Source organism: Mustela putorius, unplaced genomic scaffold (genome assembly GCF_011764305.1).
Source record: "Mustela putorius furo isolate JIRA1106 unplaced genomic scaffold, ASM1176430v1.1 tig00000382_pilon_pilon_pilon, whole genome shotgun sequence".
Taxonomy (NCBI): domain Eukaryota; kingdom Metazoa; phylum Chordata; class Mammalia; order Carnivora; family Mustelidae; genus Mustela; species Mustela putorius.
The window spans coordinates 5,932,333-5,939,904 of record NW_025421367.1 but is presented as its reverse complement, the minus strand read 5'-3'; the positions used below and the strand labels follow the sequence as shown (position 1 = coordinate 5,939,904).

General features: G+C 35.9%; 1 pseudogene; it reads right to left on the bottom strand.

The window, feature by feature from the left end:
• Window positions 1-564: 564 nt before the first annotated feature.
• Window positions 565-657, bottom strand: LOC123391886 (annotated as a pseudogene).
• Window positions 658-7,572: the final 6,915 nt, after the last annotated feature.

Below are 7,572 nucleotides of genomic sequence, written 5' to 3'. Positions count from 1 at the left end.
TTCTGCAGTTTTAACCTGCAAAACAGTGTGAAGGATTTCAATTTAGTGGGTGCTTGCAAATGCAATATATAAATTCCTCATTAATGTTGTATATAATGTAAGTCTCTAAGAAATCCAAGCTCTTAAGTGAGGCACTTTTTGCTTTCCTCTCTTGTCTGATAATATGAAAGTCAAAGACCTTGAAAATATGTTCCCAGACAAATATATTATCCAGTTTAGAATAAAATTGGCCTAAGAATTATAAAAAAAAAATATGCTGGCCTACAACATTTTTACCACCTTTCTGTAGTTACCAAGCTTTTGTTTTTGTTTTTGTTTTTAACCTGTTCCCTTGTGGTGGTAATGTTATTGCAATGATTTTTTATTTATAGTCCATTTACAGCTTCCATAGTTATGAACAGAACTATGTTGCAGAGCAAACTGTTTGCATTCTGCTCACCATCAACAAATAGTTTTACTACTGGTCCATAGTCATTTTAGTTTTGGCAGTTTTTTACGGTTTCCTGTAAGATATTGATTGTTAATTGGTGGCTCTTGGACAGCAAACTGTTTTTTTTTTTTTTTTTAAATATGGAATGCTTCACAAATTTGCGTGTCATCCTTACGCAGGGACCAGGCTAATTCCAATTTTACTATATGTGCTGCCAAAGTGAGCACTAACTCAGTGTTTTTATTTTTCCTTTTATTCCATTTGTGTCCTTTCAGGTGAACATGTCCCTGAAGGTTTTGCTATAAAACTCCAGCAATCTTTTTTACATATAGCCTATTCATTTTAAATGCCTGGACCTGGTTGGCATTTAATGGCATTTAAGTTTGTCTTATTGGCTGTGTAAGTACTTGTTAAGAACAGGGATAAGTGGTAAAGATCGAAGTGGAAAAAAAAAAAAAGATAAAGGGTAACCATTTCATGTAAATACAGTATATAGAATCAATCATTTCACAGGGGAAGTGTTAGGTACCCCAATAATGGGTCTCTGATCAAAGGAGTGAGACTGATACAAAGCGAAGGTCAAGCAAAGCTTTATTTCGTGCCAAGCATCTAGAATCAAACTGACTGTTGGGGGCCGCCTCTTACAGAGAGAGTGAGTGACTCCCAGACGCCCAGACTAACTTTTATAGAGCAAAGACCATGTGGTTGAGCCTGGCCACACACAGGTGGCCAATGAGATTGTAACACACAGAGAAAGCTGCACAGTCATGCTAGGTCACACACGGGTGGCCAATTGAACTACGGTTCACCCCATAGTAGCTATTTGAACTAGTCTATCACCTTGGTCAGAATTGGCACCCAAAAGGGAGGGCCCACACTCCTTGGTAGCTAGGGAGACAGTATGCCTGCCCCACTAATTGGATGTCTCCACCCGGCCTGACCTGCCCGTGTGTTTGGGCTTTGTGACCTGAGACTGGTTTCCGGGACTTGCTTTTAAGTAAGTTCCCTGAGGGGGGCCAGGGTCTGTTTAAGTTTTACTGCATAAACAACAAAATCACTGTTTAACCAGATGGGATCGCTCTGGCTAAATAGGTCCTTACAGGAAGCAATCATTAAGAGCAAGAAGCGATCATCTATTTGTGAAAAGGGCTGGGCCCACTCCAGCGATAACAGGAACAGTGTTTGTCAGATCTGAAAACTTTAGAGAGAGTGCGAGTGAGCACACATGCGCATGAGCGGGGTGAAGGGCAGAGGGAGAAGCAGGTCCTCCCCCACCCCCAGCACAGAGACCGACATGGGGCTGGATCCCAGGACCCCTGGATCACGACCTGAGCCTAGGGCAGACGCTTAACTGACTGAGCCATCCAGGAACCTCAGAAACTTTTGATTGTGAAGCTAGAGGATCAGCATGAAAGTTAAATGTTCTTTAACTTCAAGTAAATTCAGAAGATGGCTCGGAGTTTGCCGGAAGAGCTAAAGGCCAAACATGGTAAAAGTGAGGTTATGAGGTAATTGCCACAAGCTACGCCCAGCTTCTTCAGTTCCAGGCCTGTTTGAATCTGCAGGACATCAAAGTGAGGAGAAAGGCTGCAAGTGCCGATCATGCAATTTCTTAGGAGAAGGAAAGTTCTTCAGCTGGTACAGATGAAATTGTTCCATTTGGGGGAAAAGATGACAACAGGATGTATGGAGAGAGGTGGTGAATAGTGTGCAAGGTTTTAAAACTTCGAAGGACCAGTGCAAATTCCCATGGGAGAATGTATCCTGGGACTGCAGAGGTAAGCGTCCTTTATTTTAAACAGTTTTTCAGATTGCACGGTTTCATAGTTTGCAGAGTTTATGTGCATGGGGATAGAGGAATAGTTTTGTTCCTTGTCATAGCCCTAGTGATCTCAGCTATGAAAGCAGAAATGAAAATCCATGACTTAAAAATACTGCAGATAGGATTTTGCTATGGGTAAACAATTTTTAATTTTTTAAAAAATTGTGGTTAAATATTCATCACATAAAGTTTATCATTTTAATTATACATGTTTAAGTGTATGATTCTGTGGCGTTAAGTATATTCACATTGGTATTTTCACCATCCATTTCCAGAAGGTTTTCATCTTCCCTGACTGAAACTCTCTCTGTACTCGTTTCACACTAATTCCCCATTCCTCCCTCCCCACTCCCCCTTGAACCCCCATTTCTCATCCCTCCAACCACCATTCTAATTTGTCTCTATAAATCTGACTACTCTAGGCACCTCATACAAGTGTAATCATATAATATTTATTCTGCTATGACTGGCTTATTTCACGTAGCATGATGTCCTCCAGGTTCATCCATGTTGTAGCATGTGTCGGAATTTTCTTTCTTTTAAAGGCTGTCGATACCATATTGTATGTATGCATTCATCTAATGATGAACGCTGGGGTTGTTTTCACCTTTTGGCTATTTTGAATAATTCTGTTATGAATATGGGTGTACAAATATTTATTTAACCTGCTTTTGGTTCCTTTGGGTATATATCTAGAAGGGAGTTTCTGGATTATATGGTAGTTCTATTTTTAATTTTTTGAGGAACGATCATATCATTTTCCACAGTGACTGCACCATTTTACCTTCTCATTAGCAATGCACAAGCTTCCAATTTCTGCACATCCTTGTCAACACTTATTTTTTTCTGTTGTTTTTTTTGTTTTGGGATAATAACTATCCTAATGGATGTAAAGTCATATGTCATTTTGGTTTTGGTTTGCAAAACTGTTGACATGCTGTTGAATACTTTTTCATGTGCTTATTGCCTACTCATATAGTATATCTTCTTTGAAAAAATGTCTTTATTTAAGTCCTTTGCCCATTTTTTTTTTTAAAGATTTTTTTTAATTTATTTATCAGAGAGAGGCGGGTGGGGGAGAGAGTGAGCACAAACAGACAGAGGCAGAGGGAGAAACAGACTCCCTGCCAAGCAAGGAGCCCGATGTGGGACTCGATCCCAGGACGCTGGGATCATGACCTGAGCCGAAGGCAGCTGCTTAACCAACTGAGCCACCCAGGCGTCCTAGTCCTTCGCCCATTTTTGACTTGAGCTGTTTTTTGGTTTTGAGTTGGAGGAATTCTTCGTTTTTCTGGATGTTAATCCCTTAACAAATATCTGATTTGCATATGTTTTCTTAATTCTGTCGGCTGTGTTAATAGGATCCTTTGATGCACAAAAATTTACGATTTTGATGAAATCCATTTACTTGTTTTTTCCTTTGTTACTGTGCTTTTGGTGTCATCTCCAAAAAATCATTGTCAAATCCAGTGCTATGAAGTTTTCCTCTCTGTTTTTTTTCTCAGAGTTTTATGATTTCATTTCCTACTTTTAGTTCTTTGATTAATTTTGAGCCCATTTTTATACATGGTATAAAGTCAATGTTCCTCTTTTTTAATAGTTGGATTAGTTTTTCCAACATCATTTACTGAGTAATTTTTAGTTTTTAAAGGAAAATTCTGATTTTTATCATGCCTTTAAATTATAATTAATGTTTGCTTACATTTGTTACTTTTTTCTCTAAGTTTGATGTGAAAGAGAACATTTATTGTGGAAACGTCCAGGTAGACACACACACAGATACACATAGAAAGACATACAGATCAATAAGCATAAAAACCATAAGAGTTGTGTTTGCATGAGATTCCATTAGGTTGCTTATTATGTTCCATAAGACACTATGGAACATACAGACACCATTGAATGAAATACTTTTTAAAAATTTTGTTATTTTTGTTATTTTTATTAGTGAACTATTTTACATTTTAATGTAATTTTATTTTTAAAAATTTTTAAAATTTAAATTCAGTTTATTAACATATAGTGTACTATTAGTTTCAGAGGTAGAGGTCTGTGATTCATCAGTCTTATATAATAACCAGTGCTAATTACATCAAGGTCCCTCCTCAATGTCCATCACCCAGTTAACCCATCCCCCCAAACCCCTCTCCCCCAACAACCCTCAGTTTGTCTCCCAAGATTAAGAGTCTCTTATGGTTTATCTCCCTCTCTGGTTTTGTCTTGTTTTATTTTTTCCTCTCTTCCGCTATGATCCTCTATTTTGTTTTTTTGTTTTTTGATTTTTTTTTAAATTTTAAAGATTTATCTTTGACAGTTTTTCTTTAATAATTTCACATATATTTTGGATTAAAGTTATTATCATGATAATGTAATTGAGTTCTAAATAAATATTTTGGTATATGAGTTATCTTTAAATATCTTACAAATATATCTTACAAATATAACCTTTTCTTACATATATCTTACAAATATAAACTTTTCCCAGTGAGAAACCTCAGATAAAGCCTAATCAGATTTACTGCTATTTTGTTTTTTTATGAAAGATTAAACTTTTTAAAATTCCAGCATGATTGTTTATTTATTTATTTATGTTTCTTTTCAAAATTTTATTTAAATTCTACTTAGTTAACATACAGCACAATATTGGTTTTAGGAGTAGAATTCAGTGCTACATCATTTATATACAACACTGGTGCTCATTGTAACAGGTGCCCTCCTTAATGTCCATCATCTACATAGCCAATCCTCCACCCACTTCCTGCCATCAGCCCTCTGTTCTCTATTTTTAAGGGTCTCTTATGGTTTGTCTACCTCTCCCCCCCCATGTTCATCTGCTTTGTTTCTTAAATTCCACATATGAATGAAATAAAATGGTATTTATCTTTCTCTGATTGACTTATTTTGCTTAGAGTAATAGCCTCTAGCTCCATCCACATCTTTGCAAATAGAAAAATTTAATTCTTTTTGTAATATTCCATTACATATACCCTATTTCTTCTTTATCCATTCATCTGTCAATAGACACTTGGGCTCTTTCCATAGTTTGGCTGTCGTTGATAATGATAATGCTGTTATAAACATTGTGTTGGTGTGCCCCTTTGAATCTGTATTTTTGTATAATTTGGGTAAATATCTAGTAGTGCGATTGCTAGGTCATAGGGTAGTTCTATTTTGAACTTTTGGAGGAACCTCCATACTGTTTCCCAGAGTGGCTGCCCATTTTGCATTCCCACCAGCAGTGTTAAGAAGGTTCCCCTTTCTCCATATCCTTGCCAACATCTGTTGTTTTCTGTGTTGTTAATTTTAGCCATTCTGACAGGTGTGAGGTGACATCTCATTGTAGTTTTGATTTGTATTTCCCTGATGATGCGTGATGTCAAGCATCTTTTCATGTGTCTGTTATCTGGATGTCTTCTTTGGAAAAATGTCTATTCATGTCTTCTGCCCATTTTTAAAGATTTTTAAAATTTATTTGACAGAGATCACAAGTATGCAGAGGCAGGCAGAGAGAGAGGAAGGGAAGCAGGCTCCCCACTGAGCAGGGAGCCTGATGCGAGGCTGGATCCCAGGACCCTGGGACCATGACCTGAGCCGAGGCAGAGGTTTTAACCCGCTGAGCCACTCAGGTGCCCCTGCCCATTTTTAAATTGGATTATTTGTTTTTTGGGTGCTGAGTTTGGTAAGTTCTTTATAGATTTTGGATACTAACCCTTTATCAGATAATATGATTTGCAAATATCTTCTTCTGTCCCATTGACTGTATTTTAGTTTTATTGATTGTTTCCTTTTCTGTGCAGAAGCCTTTTATCTTGATGAAGTCCCAAGAGTTATTTTGGCTGTTGTTTCTCTTACCTCTGGTGATGTGTCTAGTAAGAAGTTACTGTGGCTGAGGTCAAAGAGTTGCTGCCTGTATTTTCCTATGATTTTGATGGTTTCCTATCTCACATTTAGGTCTTTCATCCATTTTGAATTTATTTTTGTGTGTGGGGTAAGAAAGTGGTCCAGTTTCATTCTTCTGCATGTGGCTGTCCAATTTTCCCAGTGCCATTTGTTGAAGAGACTTTTTTTCCATTGGATATTCTTTCCTGCTTTGTTAAAGATTAGGTGGCTATATAGTTGTAGGTCTATTTCTGGGTTTTCTATTCTGTTATGGAAGCTGAAATTTCTAGATTTAATCATTCTTTTTTTCTCCCAACTTTATTTGCTAGGAATTTGTTTTATAATTAAATATGCTCAAAACAATTAAGTAATTCAATAGAAAAAAAAAAGGTCATATAACAGGTTTTTCTTCTGACTTTATGGGATTATAAGCAATTTATTCCTATTTCAAAAGAAGTAGATTATGAAATTTGAGCCTAAAGGGCCAGAAAAACTTATAAATGCAGAATGCAATGTGTAGTACATTGATTTGGTTCAAATTTGGGGCAAAAAAGAAAAAGATTATCCAATTTCACAGCTTGAATTTTAGACTTTGTGTCATTTTCTCAACTCACATGAGATAAAATTACTTGTGAATTTTAAAGTATTAGGAAAAATATTGATCATTGGAGAGATTCAAACCATTGAAATATAATACTTAGCAGGAATATTTGGGTTCAAACATCAAACCAAACCAACTTAAGTGTTTAAGGAAAAAAAAAAAATACTTGGAAGCTTCTTCACTGGCATTTGCCACAGCAACCATTGTGTTCTCTTTTATTTCAGCAGATACTTCATCTAAATATTATATTTTTTATTATTTCTAGCTAAATGGAGTATTCAATGGCTTTTTTTTTTTCAATAGCTTTTAATAGGAATAACACTTCATATTTGCCAAATTTCAGTCCCATTTCTTTGTTATTTTTCAGTGCACTAAAACATGCCTATTTAATGTTTGGTTATTTCTGTTGTTCCTACAAAGGCTTGTTGAATTATAACAGTTTATAATCAGAGTTTTAAGCTCATAAATAAATGCAGAAGTGAAACTCCTCATTAAATTATAAGCCATTACTAGACTCTGTCTTAACACATGCAATTAATTTGCTGACAATCTATATGCCAGACATTGTGTTAAGTCTTTGTGATATAATAGTGAGAAACTTGGAACTTAAGGGATACAGACAAGAACACAGGCAATTAAAATATGTTATAATATGTTATTAAAGTTCTTTAAAAGAGTTTTTGAGGCCGTCTTATAAATGTCTTAATGTTTGACCAAAGTCCTATCCATATTGATTCATATATCAAATGACAAAGAACAATTTTGGACTCTAAAAAGTTCTGGTGAAAGTTGTAAGGGAACAGTTCTTTCATTTTTTAATGTGATTAAATGTCTGCTCTT